The following is a 19,428-nucleotide window of genomic DNA, read 5'->3' on the forward strand; positions in this document are numbered from 1 at the left end:
TTTTTGTCATTTTCCCTTAGTAAAAAGATCGTTTTTGCTTTCCTGTGCCAAGTCACCTAGCCGCACATGCACGAGAAAAAAAAGCCAGCGGCACAACAACGGTGGGAAGAGCGAGGGCTCGTCTCATTTCTCTATTTGCAACTTGCCATGTCCTCGTTCCTCACACCTCCCTTTGTGCAGGTGAAGACGTGGAAAGAGGAGAGAGAAGAAATGAGCCCGTTCGTCCTCGCGCGTCATCGACTGGTGTCGCAAATGCCCGTTGCTGTATGTGGAATTAAATTAGTCATATACACCACTATCTATGTTACTCTTCAAAACTTTACAGATGCAGTGACGATTGCATGTGGTCTTAAAGAGGAACTCAACTCCATTTTTTTCTTGACAATATGTTCTATGCAGCACCACTTGTCTGAACACGGCACTTGGATTAATATTGCATTTGCGGAATATGAATTGAGCAGCAAAATCCAAACGGTTTTATCCATCTCAGGGGGTGGCCATTTTGCCACTTGCTGTCGACTGAAAATTACATCACTCTGCCTGGGTCAAATTTGGAGGTTCAATTTTATGTACATGACAAAAAAATAAATAAACTAAAAAAGACTGGCTAAATCACATGAGCATTCAGTGCCGGCCGGCCAGGGTTAGGCAAAACATCCCAACTTTCTGTGTTGTCAGTGCTATCAACGTTTCTCCTGACTGTGCATTGCGCTGGGGAACAGGAGCTGGCATCGGCCCTGCGCCCAGCCCACTGACTTTTCAACATATGGAAGCTGTGAACATGACAATGATGCTTGGTTAGAAACAGCATGCGGGACCAATTGTGTCACTCCCGGGCCATCTGAAAAGAATGTTCTTGCCTCACATTGCTTGATCATGTCCTATGTGATCTGCCTGGATCAATATTTAATGCGCAGCGCTTCAGCTTTTGACTGCGTGGCTCTGACAGTTTAACCCCCACTGAGAGCGACAATACAAGGAGGGAGTATGAGCAAAGATCAAAGATGGGTGTGAACAATATGGCATCAAAACCAAAAGCGGGGAGAAAGATCTAAAAACAAAACGTTTTGGAGGCTAACACACGAACGAGCAACGACATGTGTTCGTGGTTAACGTTGATTTGGGAAGTCGATACGAGTATAGTCGCTTGGTCAGAGGGAAGACGCTCTGCGGCTGCAAGTGTTTAGATTTCGCAGCATCTGATGACAGAAGGCTTAGGCCGGTACCGACTGTGGCTGCTAAGATGCCCGCGTTGCAGTTTCAATACAACTTCAGCCAATCGCAAGGTTGCACGCAAAGCCGACAGTTACACCATGCCGAACGTGACTGGGTTAATATTTAAAGGGAAAGTCAACCCAAATTTTATTTTATTTTTTTAAGAATATGTTGTATGCAGGCCCACTAGTTGAAAACAAGCCATTCTGATTAATATTGTGTTTGTGGAATATAAGTTAAACCGGACAAGCTAGCCATTTTAGGGGGCGGCCATTTTGTCACTTCTGTCGACTGAAAATGACACCAGAGATGCTCAGAAAACGACCAATCATGACTCAGCTTCAAAAAACAGGTGAGTTGATTGGTCGTTACCTGATCAACTGTGATGTCATTTTCAGTCGACTGAAGTGACAAAATGGCCGCCCCCAGAGATCGCGAAAAACGGGTGGATTAACTCTTATTCCACAAAGGCAATATCAGAATGCCTTGTTTCAACTAGGGGGCCTGCATCAAACATATTCTCGGAAAAAAAAAATTGTTTGGATTGACTTCCACTTTTAAGCATCAGCGGGTGGGGAAGGTAATCAATCAGACTTGAATGTGGGACAAATTACATATTTATACGATTCCAACTCGCAACAGGCAGGCTGTTAAACATCGGACTACATCTGCCAGACGATGAGCATGGCAAAAAAACAATGTGACAATGATGTCATAATGTTGCCTCAAAGCACTTACTAAGCTGCTCGCAGCATCAGGGGCAATGTTTGCATGCCATCTGTGGATTGCTGTGAGATGCTGTAATGTTTGGACCCAAATGTAAGTCATTGACTGCTAGCCATTGTCAAAGCAGAGTTTCCCGTATTGCCAAGTGTTTTTAGAGCATTTTAACTCGTCTTTTAAGACCAACAACATATTGTACTGGGTTCTGTAAAAGTATAAGGACGGAAGGAACCAGAGAGCTCCCACAACACCTCCAGCTGAGGTGTTTGGGGTTTTTTTTTCCCAGGATTTTAAGGTATTATGCCTTTCGGTGTTTCCATTTTGGTGCATCACTAGTGAAATTCCACACGCCAAGCTTTTATGCCTATAAAACATACTAAGGCATATTCATCGGTGACAGCGAGAGCTGAATGATTTTGATGGATAATCTGATTATTTTCCTCAGTATTACGACTTAATGTGATTATTTTTGTCAAATTACTTGTCCTGTTTTTTTTTTTTTTTTTTTAAACAAACAAGCAATACATTAATCAGTATTGCACTGAACAATATCAGATTTATTATACATAAGTGTTGGTCTTATTGGTAGGCTTAAAATAATGAATATTAAAGAGTTTAAGCAGAAGGGGTTTTTTTTCCCCAAAATTGCAGCCTTTACGACTTGAAAATTGCATTTCGATTAGCTGTTCAGCCCTAATTCTGATTGATAAAAATAAAGGGTCCACAGCAGTGAATGATTTAATGCGAAAATGATGAATGGATTATCTTTGTTTTTTTTTTATATGAACACCCCAGAAAAAAGGCCGTAATTATCAGCAAATCAAATCTGATATTTGAGCCATTCCTCAGTATTCCTTGCCAAGCCAACCAACTTCCAACTGCAAGTTGTTTTTCCCCTCTAAGCCATCGCATTTATGTCATCATCCAACATCCTTGAACTGCCTCTTCGATAAAAGCGCCGTGTTCCGTGTTTTTCTTGCAAAGAGGCTGCATGGATTTAGCCACTTCAACTTTCATTGCCTGATGCCCTTTTTTATTAGGCCTGGGTATTTTATGAGCAAAAGGAATGAGTTATGTTGGCGAAACGCCGCGTGTTGTTTTAGGACCCGTGCGGGTTCTCGATTAGGGTAGTCATTTTGGTCTACACCTCATTCTGCAGCCCATAAAGGGCCGAAACCTCAGAGAATGTGCATGAGTAAGCTAAGCGTGGAATAACAATGACACAAGAATAGAAGCCGCAGTCTGAGGGTGAGAAAAGTGATTGAAAAACAAGAATAGAAAGGAAAGGGGGGAGCGAAAGCATCAAACGGCGGCGAGAAGGAAATATGAGAGCCATTTGATTATTCCCAAGGCTGGATACTTAGCATAGAGAACCCCTTTCTCTTTCTGACTTTCAAGCACATGCAGCCATTAACACACACATAAACACACACGCAGTCGCGATCATGTTGACCACCCAGCCAGTGGCCCCTGGCCCCCCACCTCTCACCTTGCTCAGGGGCACTAGAGCTGAGAAAAACTACACCATTCACTTCCTATGCCTCCCCCTCCCCTTCTCCTGTTGCTCTCATTCGGTCTCTCTGTGCTCCCATTCATGTTGTAACAACTCATAAAGGAAGGAGACTTTGACCCACCTCAGTAAAAAGTCGCCAGTCTACCTCGATCATCTATTGCGCGGCGGAGGGCTCGGCACATTTGGAGCGACTCTAGCGCGCCTGTCCTGTACAAAGGTTTCCACTGTAAATGACGAGCTGCTGTTAAATTAACCATTGGTTTGTATTGAAAACATTTTCTCAACCCCCGTGATGCATGATTCAACAGTATACCAACAATATGAATATCTGTTTGAAAATAGCATTGAACCTTTTTTTGTCACTTGATTTGCTCATTGCGAGCATCCTGATGATGGAATTGGAGTCACGCACAGCAAAAAACGCAACTTGTGTTTTTGGGGGCTAAAACAGTCATTTAAAGGGGAAGCCAACCCCCAAAATATTCGTTGTAATATGTTTTCCGCGCCTTCACTAGTCCAAACATGGCATTCGGATTGATATTGCATTTGTGGAATATGAGTTCAGGCGCAAAATCCACCCGTTTAGCAGTAAAATCCACCAGTTTTTGTCCAGCTGCGGGGGCGGCCATTTTGTCACTTCTGTCGACTGAAAATGACGTCAAAACTGCTCAGGGCTGAGGCAACGACCAATCACGGCTCAGCAGTTGTCTGAAGCAGAGTCATGATTGGTCGTTACCTGAGCCCTGAGCAACTGTGATGTCATTTTCAGTTGACAGCAAGTGGCAAAATGGCCGCCCCCGCAGCTGGACAAAAACTGGTGGATTTTACTGCTTAACTTATCTTTCACAAATGCAATATTAATCAGAATGCCGTGTTTCGACTTGTGGGCCTGCTGGGAATATATTCTGAAAAAATATGTTAGGGTTGACTTCCACTTTAAATTGCTCCAACTTAAAAATGTAAATTATTGACATTTATGGTAACAATGCTAGTGAGCACAACAAAGCCATCAGGTTATTTGCTCCAAAATGACTTGAGTTATTTCTACATATAGCTTTAAGTTGGGGGAGGGATTAGTTCTGTAAAATTTTATTTCTTTGTTGTGAAATGCCGGAAAGCCAATTTTCACAACAGCAAAACTTCAAATATTTTGTTGAATTGCAAACTTAAATTTATGGAAGTTTGTTGCCTTGAAATGTTGTGTTCACTCAATTTTTTTTTTATGTCTTTGTTTTACAGTGTGGGATCATTTTAACGCATATAAAGGTTATATTGTTGTAAAGTGCTAAAGGCATTGGTTTCACTGTTGCAAAATGCACAAAACGAGGTGATAAACCGATTGTCAAACACACAAGAAAGGAAGATTCAATGTCACACATCCAACATCAACCACGCCCTGTTACAACCGACAGAAAATATTCAAACTTCAAACCGCCATGATTCATGAGAGCTTATACGAAAGCTAAGCTATAGCACTTCTTGTGCAAGCTCGAGCGCAGGGCGATGCGACACCTGTGACATCACCAGTAGAGCAACTTGATTTCAGAGTGAGCAATCTTGCAGTGCCCACGAGGTGCCACCGTGCACGCGTGCGAAAATGTACTTAGCAGCTCATGTTTGTCTCCAGACTTGAGCTCAATTGCCGCAGCTAATTGCTGATAATGCAGTTGATTTAAAGCAAATAAACAAGCTGCTGAAGCGAGACAATCAGTCAGGGGCTGGCAGGCAAACAGACAGTCAGGTCAGTCACACGGACCCACACACAAAAGAGACAGTGATAAACATGAAGAGAGTCAAGGCAGTCATTTAGAGCCACATGTGGGAGCAGTAGCAGAGAAACCAAACTGAGGTTAGAGGTCACGCAAGATTTGGCTTTCCTGCTTCTCCACCCCAGAAGACCTCAAACCAGACCGTCTTTTTATACACACAGTCATTCAAGCTTGGGATTCATCTGTTCTCCACCCGCACACCTGTTCTGCCTCCGTTTGTTTCGAACGTCATGCCGCCATGCACCAGCAAACTGCAAAGATTGACCAACCTCATGGAAGAGAGACATATTTTGCCATTCTTCCACAAAACGAAAAAGGTGTCTTAACTCATATACATTAACATAATACATTAACTCATTCACTGCCATTGACGTATTTATTTGTCTTTTCACAGTCCAGCCATTCAATCCCAGGAACTTATTTAGATTGTTTCAAACGTTAGGGTAAAAGAGGGTCTGAAAATGTCCGGCAGTGAATGAGTTAATATCTTTATAATAAATAAAGTACTATTTTTATGGTCATTGATTTTTTTTAAAAATGCATCGAAATTGTTGGTACAAAATAGAATCTTAATTTGGAGTAGCCCTAATGTTTATGTAGCAGTTATCAGACATTGTTAGCTAACGCTAAACTATGCATCCAACGACACTGCAGCTTTGCTTGGGTTTTGTTTTGACATGATAGCGGTTCCGTGGAGTCTGGCTGTTACCTGCGGAAAAAGTCAACGGTTCTTTGCACAGGTATACCAAACGTTTTCACGATTTAAAATGTTTCCCAGGTTGACTCGTCTACGACATTCTTTAGTCAAAACACAAAAGGCACAAAGAATAAAAACTAAAAAAAACCTAATGTGTCCCCTTTAAATGGGTCTGACTGTGATGCAAAAACTGGGCCAAAGTCTGAATGGCTTGCTTAAAAACATTTTCTGACAATTCTTTTTTTTTTTTTAAACGGCGCCACTGTACACTTATAAATGGGCAGGTACACCAAAGACCCAAACATCAGCAATTAAAGTCACTTTTCCGTACTACGACCATGTCCCCTCTAAATTAAGAGGAAGAGAAAATCCATATACTAGTTGCAGTAATAGTTACATCCTGTCATCTTTACGTTGTAGCACAGCTTGACACAAACCTTCCCTCCATGTCACTCCTCTGCGCATTTATTTCATCCCCTTGTTTTGATGACCCTCGTCTTGATGCACATGTGTTTTGTGTGTCCCGCTCCCGCTGCCACGCTCTTTATAAACACATCGGTCGGGCTGACAGTGCACAGCGGGAGGGAGGCTGAACCGAGAGACGGCCAGGGACAGAAGTCTCATAAAAATGTTTTTTATTTTTTCTAAATCACTTAATTTATTTCCCTCCAAATTGGAAAATGCACGCTCACACCTGACTAAATCATCACGCGTCAAACTGGAGACGGCCCCCCACCGCAAACGGACGAAACTCGATCCCACTTGTGCTGTGCGCACCCAAGCCAACGCTGGCAGTGAGAACATGTCACACACGGCGTCCGCGCTTCTTAATGGATTGGGCAGATGTGCTGTCCCCTCCAGATCCTTCCACCCATGTCTCCCTCCCGTACCCTCACCACAAGTCCCTCCCCATTCCCAGTTCCATTTTTCAACCACCCATCCCCGTTTATTATGGTTTACATGGCCAACGCGTACGCTTTTGCTTCTTCCTACAACCTTATCCTCCCCTTTCTGGGTCCTTGCTCTTCTTTAAACAGACTCGCTTTAGTTCAAATGAACTACCACCATGTTCTACTTTCCATCAGTATATCAATATAAAAGGCATCCTTAAAGAAATAAAAATAAATTAAAATAATAATAATTCATTATACCAGTCACTTTTGACAAATAGTCATCAGAGGGGTCGGGAAATAGTCGCTACGTTGGCAACTCTGACTGTGCTTTTGTAAACTTGCTAAAATGGAAGTCAACCCAAACATTTTCTTTACAATATTATCTTCCACACTAGTCTAAACACGGCATTCTGATTAATATGTTTGCGGAATATGAGTTCAGCGGTAAAATCCATCCGTTTTTGTCCATCTCGGGGGGCAGCCATTTTGTCACGTGTTGTCAACTGAAAATGACATCACAACTGCTCAAGGATTAGGCAACGTCCAATCATGGCTCATCTTCAGAAAACAGGTGAGCCATGATTGGTTGTTACCTGAGCAACTGTGATGTCATTTACAGTCTACAGAAAGCGGCAAAATGGCCGCCCCCTGAAATGGATAAAAATAGGAGGATTTTACTGCTTAACTCTTAACGCATTATTCACACTGCATTGTTTACACTAGTGGAGGCGCATAGAACATTAATGTCGAGAACATTTTGTGGTTGACTTCCCCTTTAAGTCACGCTTTGAAATACGGAAGCTGTGAAGAAAAGTGTATTTTTAAAAAGTAGTCCACACAACATTGTAATTGATAGCCTTTCAGTTTGAAATAAGTTATGTTAAACATCAGGTCACAACAGGAAAAAGACAAAAAGAGACCAATAGCCATTTTACTCAAACAGGTGTTTTCATTTATTTTGATTAGACAACTCCCCCCCCCCCCCCCCCCCCCCAATACGTCTTGTTCCCAGCAGCCACCCGTCCCCACCCCTGGGCTCCCACGGATGGCGGGGCTGTGGTGCAAGACCTGCATCTAATTTGAATGCGTTTCGGGAGTCAAAATAATGAGCTGCAAATTGCCTTTATTTAGAGTTCACGCCGAATGTCAGGCGTAATTGGCTCTGGTGTCATGATTTCCACATCCAGGTGACAGTTGATTTGTTTCAACTTTGCCCTCTGTTCTTTCAGGAAATGCACAAATCCCGTCTGAACCAAAGAGGTGTGATTAAAAGCATTAGCATGCTTTTGAAATAAGTTTTGTGCGACTAACATGGCGGGTAGAGACCATTTCACACATTGCCCAGGTGAATGGGACTTAATGATTGATTGACAGCTGGCAGGTTTGCTACTACAGTAGCCACATTACAGATTAGATGATAATTGGCAGTCGCTGCACTTTTTTGTTCGTTCCACATTACCTTTGCTGTCTGGATTGTTTAACATTGACTGTTATATGAGACAAAAACTAATAATGATAAAAAGCTGCTGTTTGGAAAAAAAAAACACACTGGTGGGACTAAAACATTTGTGTGTGTTCTTTTTATGGGCCTTAAGTGTTTCAAAGCAGATGCATTATGGGGGTTGGTGAAAGGAATGGTGAAAGGTGTTACTAGGGTCTTTCCAGATGCTATCTATTTTTCTTCATAATGTGTGTACGGTCCAAGCGTATTCTCTGAAAGGGGGCAGTAAGTAGTCTCCCGTCGACAAAAACACGCTTTTCCTCTTGATGTTCATACAGTGCAAGGATGAGTGGGATTGGAGATACAGTGGATATAAAAAAAAAAAAAAAGTCTCCATACACCTATTCAAATGCTCACTTTCTTTTATTTTTGACAAAATTAAACCCCGATTAATAATTTCACAAATTTTTCCGCCATCAATGTGGCCTACAAAACAAAATGTAAAATTGCACAGGAAAAAAAAATATTTTAAGAAGGGAAGTTCAAAAGAATAACTTAGATAATGTCTTTAGATAAGCGTGCATATATCTTATAACTGCGGATGTGGCTGTGTTCAGAATCAAGCGATCACATTCACACATTTTAAGGGCATGATGTCAAAACATTTTTATATTTTAAATCATCTCTTCTTTATCTACTTACATCGACTCAGCTATTCATTCTAAAAAGCACATTTAAAACATCGCTTCAGCTCACCTTAGTGGCCACCATCGTTTTACTTGCAAGTGTTCAAAATTCTCAAGAATGTGCACTGAAAAGAAGTTATTGAATTGAATTAGTTTCAGGTCCATTTTTTGAGTATACTGAAGAACAGATTCAGTCCCAAAAGAAGAAAAAAAAAAAAAAAAACAGTCCACACAGTCAATACAGTTTTACTGGAAAACAAGCCCACCGAAAAGTTAATTGATTAAAATTGTACACTGTGGCGCCAGTCGAAAGTGTTAGCGGCTAGTGCCGGGTGGGCTGGCGACAGCGTTTTAAAGACACTTTAATATGCAAAAATGAATCTGCACACTTACCTTTGATGCTAACAGCTTGACAGATTTGCAGTTCCTACCAATCCCTTTTTAACAAACCAGTCTTGCTCAAATAGAGCAAGCAAAGTGCTATGGTAGTTTCAACATCACTTCCGGTCTGCGGCTGACGACTATTTCGCTGAATATGCCCGCGCCCGTATGTTGATGAATTACACCATTTAATACTGATGTTAAAATTATTATATCTTAGATTCTCCATTTGAAAAAAAGACATTGCTACCAGTCTCATTTTTTGTCAAATATTTCCACACGCTTGTGACATAGTACAGCCAAATAGTGCAACAAATGTGACGAGACAGTGTCGTAAAGCAAAGAGTGTCATGATGTTGGCGTCCACTCTATGATAAATTAAGCTCTCGTCAGCACACACCTTGTCTGTGCGTTGTTGGGCATAATATTTTGGCTAAGAGGATGATGTTTCACTTCGTGCTACTTACCTTGTTCCTTGCTGACAGTCTCGCTGGCAGGAATATTTTAAGACCGGCGGCGATCGGAATAGCAGTAGCTAGCAAGGCTAAGCACGAGTCTCATCCACAACCAGCCTTTTTCTGTGGTCTTGGACCCGCGCAGATGTTTGAGGACCGATGTTTTGTTGGCCGGACTACACAGGGTAGTCCGGCGACGGCAGCAGATGAGTTGAAAGTCCTCCGTAAATTAGCCGTCTGAAAGACGAGATGGCAAAAACATGATATGAATTATTAGTCAACATCAAGCTTGAAACACTAAAGTGCATTATAAATCCTGATTATTATTTATTTTATTTTTTTTCCAAATAGACTGTAAGCTGCACTCCGTGTAAACCAGCGACTAAAACCTAGCCGAGAAAGGTGAGGCCCAGAAACACATTGCATAACAGAGGAAGCCATCAGTCAGTGTTGCCACGCGGGACGACATTCAACACATTTCTGTGCCCTCTCGCACTTGCTGCTCCCAGTCAAAGAGGGCGACGGCACCGTGCGCCTGACGTGTTTGCGCAAGGCTAAATCCGTTTTGAGAGGGCCGCTAATAGCTACGTGTGCATCGGGGTGCTCCCGCCAGTGATTCATTGTGGCAAATGATCAGCTGTGAACAAACAAGCGAGCGAGCCACCCGTCTGTCTGCACAAACAAGCAAACAAACAGAGACGACACACAAACAAGGCGTCGGGGCACGGCGACGGCAGAGTTTGGCCAGATCAATCACACCGCGACAAACGAAAGTGCTCGGGGCGGACATTTTGCGACAAGGTTACGTTGGTTTATGCGTCGATAATAACTAACTGGCAGAGTGCTTTTAAGAGCCGTTTGTGTCAGCGCTGGCATGCACATTCATCTATCCATCGCGTGAACACATGTACTTTGGAGTGTCTTTTTGTTTTTCTTATGTGTGGTTGCTATTGTGAACAAGTGTGGGTGTGTGTGTGCGCGTGTGTGTGTGTGTGGGATGTAACCCAAGACGAAGCGGCACAACACAGCAGCCTGTTCAAAGGCCTGTTTGTATTATTACAGCTTGTCCAGCTGCTCAGGACAGACAAACAAGACTTAGTGCTCTGGGCTGCAAAACAGACCTCCCACCCTATTGTCGAAGCCCCCGCGGCCCTGCCCGGGCCCAGCCCAGCCCAGCATTTTGGCTCGAAAATGAACAAACAGACGCCGACAGAAATGTATAGACTGTAAATTGCCACACATGAAGTCAGCTTTGGTAGAAAACATCTGAACAGTGACCGGAATAACTCATCTTCTCAGAACATTATTTCCAAGTAGATCGCAATGTCTTTTTTTTTTTTTTTTTTTTTTAAAGCTTTGTTTCAAAAATGTCTTCATTTATTTTATAAAACAGGTACACCGGTGTTTGCATAGGAATGCTCTCTGCCCTTTTCGCTCCCTAACAGTTTGAAAAGTGCTTATACATTTTTTCAGGGCGCTGTAATGAGTAACACGACCTCCTGTCAAAATAGTGAGTCTCCATTCCACATTTGCTTTCTGAATCCCACATACTTCCCTGAGCAATGATCCCGAAAACAAAATATTGCTTTATATACACAGTGATCTACTCTGAGAGCTGATGGAAATTAATGCCTGTATTTTTAGCGCAGACGTTTCGGTCGACAATATTTCTTTCAGAGTGCACTCTGCCGGCCTCCGAGCGGCTCCCTCCTCTGGAGATGGGCCAAATGGACCCGATCGAGGTGATTAAGATCAGGGTAAGCCAACACTCTGGCTCCCTCGCACCTCCGTCTCCATGCCCCCCTTTTTTATCCTTTTCACCTCAATTTGTGCCACTCTTCCTCACTTTCCACCCACTCGGGCGCCGCACTCCTCCAACCGGCATCTATCCTCCTCCTCGTATCCTCCGTCCCCTCCTTCACCCGCTCTGACTCAGGGTCCCTGTGTGCCTGTATGTAACATCAGTAAAGCTGTCAGGCAGCCAGGCCAAGGTAAACAGCCCAGCGCTAGGTTCAGGGGTGATGGGGGGGGCCTGAGATGTTTTTCCTCGGGAACCAAGGGACCCCCCGGGGGCTTCTGGCTGGGGCCAGGGAGGAGGAGGAGGAGGGAAGATGATCCCTCAGCTGCCCCACCGCGCGCGCACACACACAGTCTGACGGTCTTCCCCTTTTGAGTCTCTTTCCTCCCCATCACTCTCTGTGCGTCGTCCTCATCACGCATCTGTGTACACAAAACTCTTGGGCAGCGGCCTCGTCACACATTTACATCATCCATCAACATCAGCGCACTTTTTATACTTAAGCGCACACACTTGCTGGCATGAGCCATTTACAGTGGAGCTTCTAAATCTTGAATCCGGTGCAAAATTTCTGGGGGGGCGGTGGGGGTGCTACCTGGACTTATGAGGGGTGTTAACAAAGCGCGATTTGAACTGGAAAATGAGATTTGACCGAAAAAAATGACTGCATCAAATTGAACTCTTTCACTTAAAAAAAATAAAATAAATAAATATATAAAAAAAAAATTAAAAAAAAAAAAGCTTTGGATCATATTGCACCTCACGTATCAGGATAGATATTGAATTGTCTTACGAGAGAAATGCGCGCCCCTAATACATATACATTAGGACTGAACGATTATGGAAAATCATCTAATTGAGATTTTTTTTCTTCCCCCCCAAAATTGCAATTGTGGTTTGAATTGTGGTTTTTCAAAGTCTCCTTTCTAATGTATTTTTCAAAAAACACTATTACAACAAATAATATCAGAGCCATTATCGGACACTAATGTAAAGGCAAATGATGCATTAATTTAGTCATTAAGTGCCAAGGACATATTTATATGTCTAGACATATAAATATGTCTTTGGGATTGAATGAGTTAATATTTATTTAAATCAATCAATATTTATTTAACTCATTCACTGCCAAGGAGATTATTTATTCGTCTTTTCACAGTCCAGCCATTCAAACCCTGTAACGTATTTATATATTTTAAACTATTTTTCAAACGTTAGGGTAAAAGAGGGCCTGAAAATGTCTGGCACCATTTCACAATTCTGCCACAGGTGTGGTGTAAACAAAAGCGTACAGTAAATCAGGAAGACAAACTAAAGTTCAGATTATAACAATAATGAGAACAAATCGGTGGCTTTACCTCTTAGTACGTATTACTTAATTTCATGAAACATGTTATGTAAACGTGTACTGCAAATAATGAAATGAACACCACAGACAGCTGTGATTATTGTGAAGAGACTCCCCTCCCAGTTACGCGCACCCGTTAATCCCCTACCTCATACTTTGCTCTTCATGACACCCTGATCTGTCAAACCTGTTTTGTTAACGGTAAGTACGACAATCCATCTAATTTTCTATAGCGCTCGTCTTCATTAAGGGTGAGCTGGAGCCTATCCCAGCTGACTTCTAACGAGTGGCAGGGCACACTCTGAACTGGTCGCCAATCAATCGCGGAGTTCATACGGACAAACAAGCAATCACTCACATTCACACCTTCAGCCGAATGCTTTTGTAACGTGGGAGGAAAACGGAGTACATGGAGCTGAGTAACATGCTGCCCTAGTTTTATTTTTTAATACATATTTTACCCTTCAATAGCATTTAATGTTTACACATGCATCGCGGGAAATAAACGTCCTTTTAGCCAGTCTCCCGCTCCAATTCCCAAAACATCTGCATCAAACTGAGTACATTTTCTTTATTTTCATTTTATTCCACAATGGTTAACTTCTTTAAAACTGACTGTGCGCTTAAATAATTACCATTTCCATTCAGTTGTCTACAGGAAAATTTGCAACAAATGCATCCCGACCATTTTCAACCTTGGAGGTTCCACTGCACTGTAAGAATTATGATTTTCAAAAAAAAAAAAAAAAAAAAAAAAGAAAGTCAAGGGGGATGCTGCAGAGACAGGGGGGAAAAAAAAAGACAGCCATGCAGAAGAGTTTGTGAGTTGAGTGGCAACTGAGGACAGAATAGAAGAAGATAGAAGCAAGCGATATCCCTAACCTGTACATGACCCTTCTCATTCCCAGTAAGCTGCTCCCTCTGACGGTGGCAGATGGCCTACGATGATGAGCGAGAGTCTCGGAGCGAGCCAGAGGTAGCAAATCAGACAAAGCAGTAAAAGCAGACCAAGTGGGACAAAGGAGACAGAGAGTAAGGAAAGAAATAGAACTTTTGGGAAGCCAAACTGTGGTTTAAAAAAAAAAAATTAAAAAAAAAAAAAAGCGTGAAGAGTGATTTAATGGGGGAAAACAAGAGAGGGAAACTTTAGAAAGAGGTTGCTCCGGCCAAGAAAAGCATGTAGAATTGAATTAGGGCACAGGGAAAACAACCAAGCAACCAAGTAGAGAGGAGCAGGGGTGCATAAGAGAAAGAGGAGGACCATTACCTTTCTTACATTAGCCGTTACATCCCTTGGCGACTGTTGAGGGGTAAAAAGGGAGGAAACATCACAGGGTCGGAGGAAGGATTAGGATAATTGGAGAGGACTGTGAATGGGAGAGTAGCTTCACTCGGGCCCATCTATATTTGCAAATGCCATTGCTTTTCGACAATATGAAGCAGCAGCTGGAGCCTCTTTGAAACATGTTGGTGAATGTAAAGTTTCGTTTTGGTTCAGGGGCAAAAAAGTAAGTGGTTCTGACAGAATATCCTGACCAGTATAGTGCATAAAACCTCAAGCGCAAACACAAATGCAGTTGGAGAAGACCATTTTTCAAACCCGGTATTGTACTGAATATCTGTAATAAATTTGACAACAGTGTGTGTGTGTGTGTGGCTTGAAAAGGTGGAGCCTGGCCTGGTGAGTGACATGTGCGTCAGAGAATGAGAGTGGAGTTGCCTCTTACCGGCTAAGGTTAGCGGCTGGCTGCTAACAAGCTAACCGTTAGCCAGTCTGCGTCTTAAGTGACCGGGCGTCAGTTGTGGGTCATAGAAGCTCGTGTGTGTTTATTTTGTTCGATCAAGTGATTGAAAGCGAGGCAGCGGCTGCGACATTATGACAACACTCATATTTAATCTCTGTTTAGTGATGTGTTGATCACGACCGCCTAATCGTTTCAGGCCTACTTTAAAAAAAAATGCTTGTGAAAGTAATAAAAGGAGTTTTTTTTTTAATTATTTGTTTTTCAGTCTGAAAATGGTTAAGTATTTGGACAGCGACAGTTTTTTTTCTATGATATTGACAATTGGAGCATGGAAGTATTCAGTTATTTGACATAAGTTATGCAAAATTTTTGAAACGAGAATGATTAGGTCAACTATTGTCAGATTGATTTTAAGAGAGAGTCTAACAAGCTCTCTTTAGTGTACACAATCGACTGACACCGGTATGATATTCATCAACCGCCATTTCACCATATGAAACCGTGTGGAACGCTTTGCTGGGAAGAGCATTTAGGCGAGATTTTTAGTCCAAGCCCAGAGTTATTTTATCACTTCATCAATGACATTTAGGGTTCTCCAAAGGCTCCAAAAAATGTATACTGTGTTATTTTACCTCCCAACGTCTACGTGCAACTCCTGTTCTCTTCCTTGTTTTCCCACTGCCCTGCTGCTATCATTCTTCCTGCTCTGTCGCTGCTCCACATCAATCACAAACTGCCACAATGGTCTGTGACGGCGCACTGACAGGTCTGACACATGCTTTGCAAGCAGCGGGCTGACGATCCACAAGACAAAACACATATGGACCCCACCTAATCTATGTTAGTGCTCATACTGTGCGCATGTGCTCATGTTTATGTCTTTTATTGTTCTCCCAGCATTCGGTAAATGGTTGGAAAATGCATCGAGTGTGGCCCTCCTTTCCCATATGTGAGGGCATTACAGTATGCATACTGTAAAAAAAAAACGATCACTAAAAAAAAAAATACACAAAACAGCAGGGACACGAATACGGTCCCGTATACACGATAATATGTGATACATCTGGAGAACACTGCATACTAATACCAGTCTTCAGGCCAGTGCTGCACTTTTCTGAAAGATGGAATTTTTGTAGGACCAAGTCAAAACATTTGTATATAGCTTCAATAAGTCACCACCATATTCCCCTTTATTTCACGTCAAAATTTTCGTCGGCCATGTCATGTATTGCCCAAAGGTTTATTTAACAGCAATACATGTGTGCTTTGCGTGTAATGTTTTTGCAGTCAAACCGTCTAATGAATTACACAGCACCTATTTGGCATCCTCAAAACTGCTGTTTGGCTGAAAAATTCCAACATGGATTAGAGTTACATGCCAACTTCTTCCATCTGTCACATACTGTTATTATGTGGAAAAACATCACATAAAATAGTAACTTGAAGGCTATTGTAATGCAGGCAAAACAAAAAAAACTAAGAATCAATTGAGATCATGAAAGAAACCACAGCATAATAATGGAGATCTTACCACAACGGTTATGTTATAACAAATTCGAAACAAATAATGTCAATTATGGACAGCGATTTGCCTTTTCCACATTTTGCTAAGCATTCTTATTCCAAAATGTATTAATAAAAAGTACGTATGTACATGTTTTTATTTATTCATTTATTTTTTTACATATACTTTCCAGGTGCACTGAGCATGTTAAACGACAATTTTGACGACTGCCTGACTGAAATGATTTCATCCTTAAACATTGTGCTGCCCGCAGCCATTTTGTCAGGGCGTATATGGACCTGAAACAATTGCGAGAAATTAAATGATTAACTATTGTTAAGATGATTGACTGGCATCAACAACAATATTTTTAAAAAGGGGTGTTCGTGCCACAACATTGCGTTCAAACGAACATGACGCACATAATCAGTCAGCAACACTTGAAGCAAGCTAACTCACCGCAGTGATGAGGGTGAAATGGCGCTTTCCGAGGTCCCACGCCGCGTCGCCTTCTTTGTGTTCTCTTTTGTCTTCGTACTCGTGGATTTAATTCCGATTTATCATCTTTTAAAGTGCAGCTTTGTACAGTAGGATTGTCCGCAGTTTGTCACATGACGCTTAAGTGTACCGCTACACTAATCAAAAGACAGGTGCGTGGCAATTTGTCACACGACACTCAAGTGTAGCGCAGCACTAATCAAAAAACGGGTGCGTCGCCGCCTGTCAATCACAGTAACTGGAGGAAGAACTTAAGAATTAAAAGAAATTTGAAGTTGTTTTCATTTATTCATGTTTTCAGTAGGCAAAAGCATAAAATATTAGTTATTAGCTATATAGTGTTGCTATATAATGATAATAATTTGGTTTGTGAAGTTAAGATAGTTACAATTTGCCACACTGAATATCTAATTATGTACTCTCAGGATGTATTTGTAATACGGTAGTCAGCCACACAATGAATTGACTTCACTACTTTAGGTTGATTTTTTTTTTAAGATTGAAGTCAACTAATCGAAATGTTTTACCCAAAAAATGAGACTGGCAGCACGGACACTTGCAAAATATGCAAATCTATCCTCAAATACAATAAAGGCACAAGACCAACTTAAATGCTGGGGTAGGGACAAAATTCTTCATCAGTGCTACATGCACTTCCTAACCAGATGTATGACTAAAATGCTGTTTTAAATATGGACAAAATATGTGCATACAGGTGCTGGACTGCGACTAATAACACTTCACATTCATCTAAATGGTAAATTGTACTTTTTAATCATTTGTTTTTATTTGTTTCTAACAGCCATTGAAGTCTATTTCTACATGAAACCATTGCATGGTACTATAAAGGTTGGGTCTTGCTGTACCGTGCTATAAAAATCTCAATGAATGTTATCGATTAATCGACTTCGACACGAGTTAAATAAAATTATAGCCTACAAATAGTCTTTAGTTGTTCAGCCCATGATTTGTTTTTAATAAGTAATACTTTTTTGTCAAATTAAGTTAAATTAGACGATTTCCCGCGGCACCACTTGGGTGCCATGATTGGGAATCACTGGTTTAAATTGCTCGTGGATGACGTATTTATGAGTGAGAATTGAGATACAACACAATTATTTGGTAACTTGGGTCAACATGCGACTCTAAAACTATGGTTAGATTTAAATTTATAGGCATGTTTTGAGCCAAACCATCAATCGACTTTAAACTTGTCATTTTAAGCCACCCACACTCATTACGTTAATCCACAGTCGGACCTTTTGGTTTTTCTTCTCATTCAAAGTCCATTTTTCCTCTCAACTTAATTAGAACTCGTATTTTATGCTGTTTCTTTTTGGAAAATTTGTTTTTTGTTTGCCAACAGAAATGAATGGACCTCTTGCAAGCGTGCAATGTAGCTACGATTGCTTGCTAACCGTCAGACTTTGCGGTTAAGGAACCAAACCAACACCGTACAACTGTAATATGGCAAATTTTTCAAATGAAAATGTGCCGCAAATACATCCAGCCGCAGAAGTCGAGCAAGTGCTTACATGTGTAGGCTCACTTTTAACTCTCTTTTGCTCGCACACACTTGATCTACTTAGATCTCCCACATCTAACTGCCACTTAACCTCACTTTCTCTACTCACCCATCTGCTCGCCCCCCCCCTTCAGCTCTCAATCCATCATCCAGCTGCGCTCTGTGTAATGACTCTATAGTCATGAACAACATTAATCCACACCCCTGTCCAAATGCATACACACTCACACGTGATCAGATCCCCTTTTACCTTTGTTCAGAGTCCAATCTTGGCCTACTTCACCGCTACATCTGCCTCTCAAAGTGTTGTTTCGCTCCTCGCGCTGTCCCTTCTTCACGTGTGACATTTCTCCTCTTGAGTGGTCTTATCATCTCGGGACTTTTATTTGCCTCAAGCTTTGAACTTGTGTCCTCTCCATGTACCGCACGGACTCCGTGTGAGAAAATAGTCTTGCAGGTTCACGCACTTATGAATAGGTCTTCGTAGAGGGACACATTTTGTCAATATGCTGCTGCAAAAAAAAAAATTAAAAAAAGATGAGAACGTCTAACGCGAGTTGACACGAGGAGGGTTTATAAATCCCAAACCTTATGACATACATATTTTATGCATCTGTGTTACAGGAGAAAGGAGGCAAGGGTACGTACGTGTTGTTAAAAGATGAATGTGCACGCGTGGGGCCTCCCTTGAAGAAGTATAGTCGAAAGACGGCTGCTGGAAAACAATAAATCTATGAGTCAGAACTGTGAAGGATGTTTTCACCCTCATTTTCCACCGGCACGGTGATTCTCCTTGTATACGTGTTGTCTCTCCAGAGAATTGCGGCCTGTAAGGGGTCGGTCCATTACTGGAGACAGGCAGCAGGGACAAACACAGTCAAGTGATATACACGACCGAGCGGGGTCACCAACTGATTGTAGTTTAGCTTTGAATTGTAGTTTTTGTGACATCAGTCCTGGAACTTTTCCTGGACACACCTTGTATTCTTGCTCATTTTTTAAAGCTGGGCCTTGTGTTGCAAAATGCCCTAAAAGGCCAATGAAATAGCAAAAGTTGACAAAGTGCTGTGTGACTTTAGAGGCTTTTACTTAGTCGAATTGAGATTTTAGCACCACCTCGGGCAAATTCAAATTTACAAGTTCCGTTAAGCGAACTGCGATATTCTGAAATGTAATTCTCCGCTTAACGGGGAAGTCAACCCCAAAATGTTCTTTACAAGAATATGCTCTATGCGCC

General features: G+C 41.8%; 1 protein-coding gene across 7 annotated transcripts in view; it reads right to left on the bottom strand.

Annotated features, from left to right (window-relative positions):
• Nucleotides 1–16,866, bottom strand: part of LOC147139023 (uncharacterized) — a 164,716-nt gene extending 147,850 nt beyond the window's left edge. For all 7 annotated transcript variants that reach the window (XR_015088924.1, XR_015088925.1, XR_015088926.1 and 4 more), the window contains exons 1-2: nt 16,628–16,866; nt 9,786–10,010 (exon numbers count right to left, since the gene is read on the bottom strand). The gene's annotated coding sequence lies outside the window, so the exon portion shown is untranslated. The remainder of the gene's footprint in view (nt 1–9,785; nt 10,011–16,627) is intronic.
• Nucleotides 16,867–19,428: the final 2,562 nt, after the last annotated feature.

This window comes from Filicampus tigris, chromosome 12 (assembly GCF_054856515.1).
Source record: "Filicampus tigris isolate MCC_2025a chromosome 12, RoL_Ftig_1.0, whole genome shotgun sequence".
Classification (NCBI taxonomy): domain Eukaryota; kingdom Metazoa; phylum Chordata; class Actinopteri; order Syngnathiformes; family Syngnathidae; genus Filicampus; species Filicampus tigris.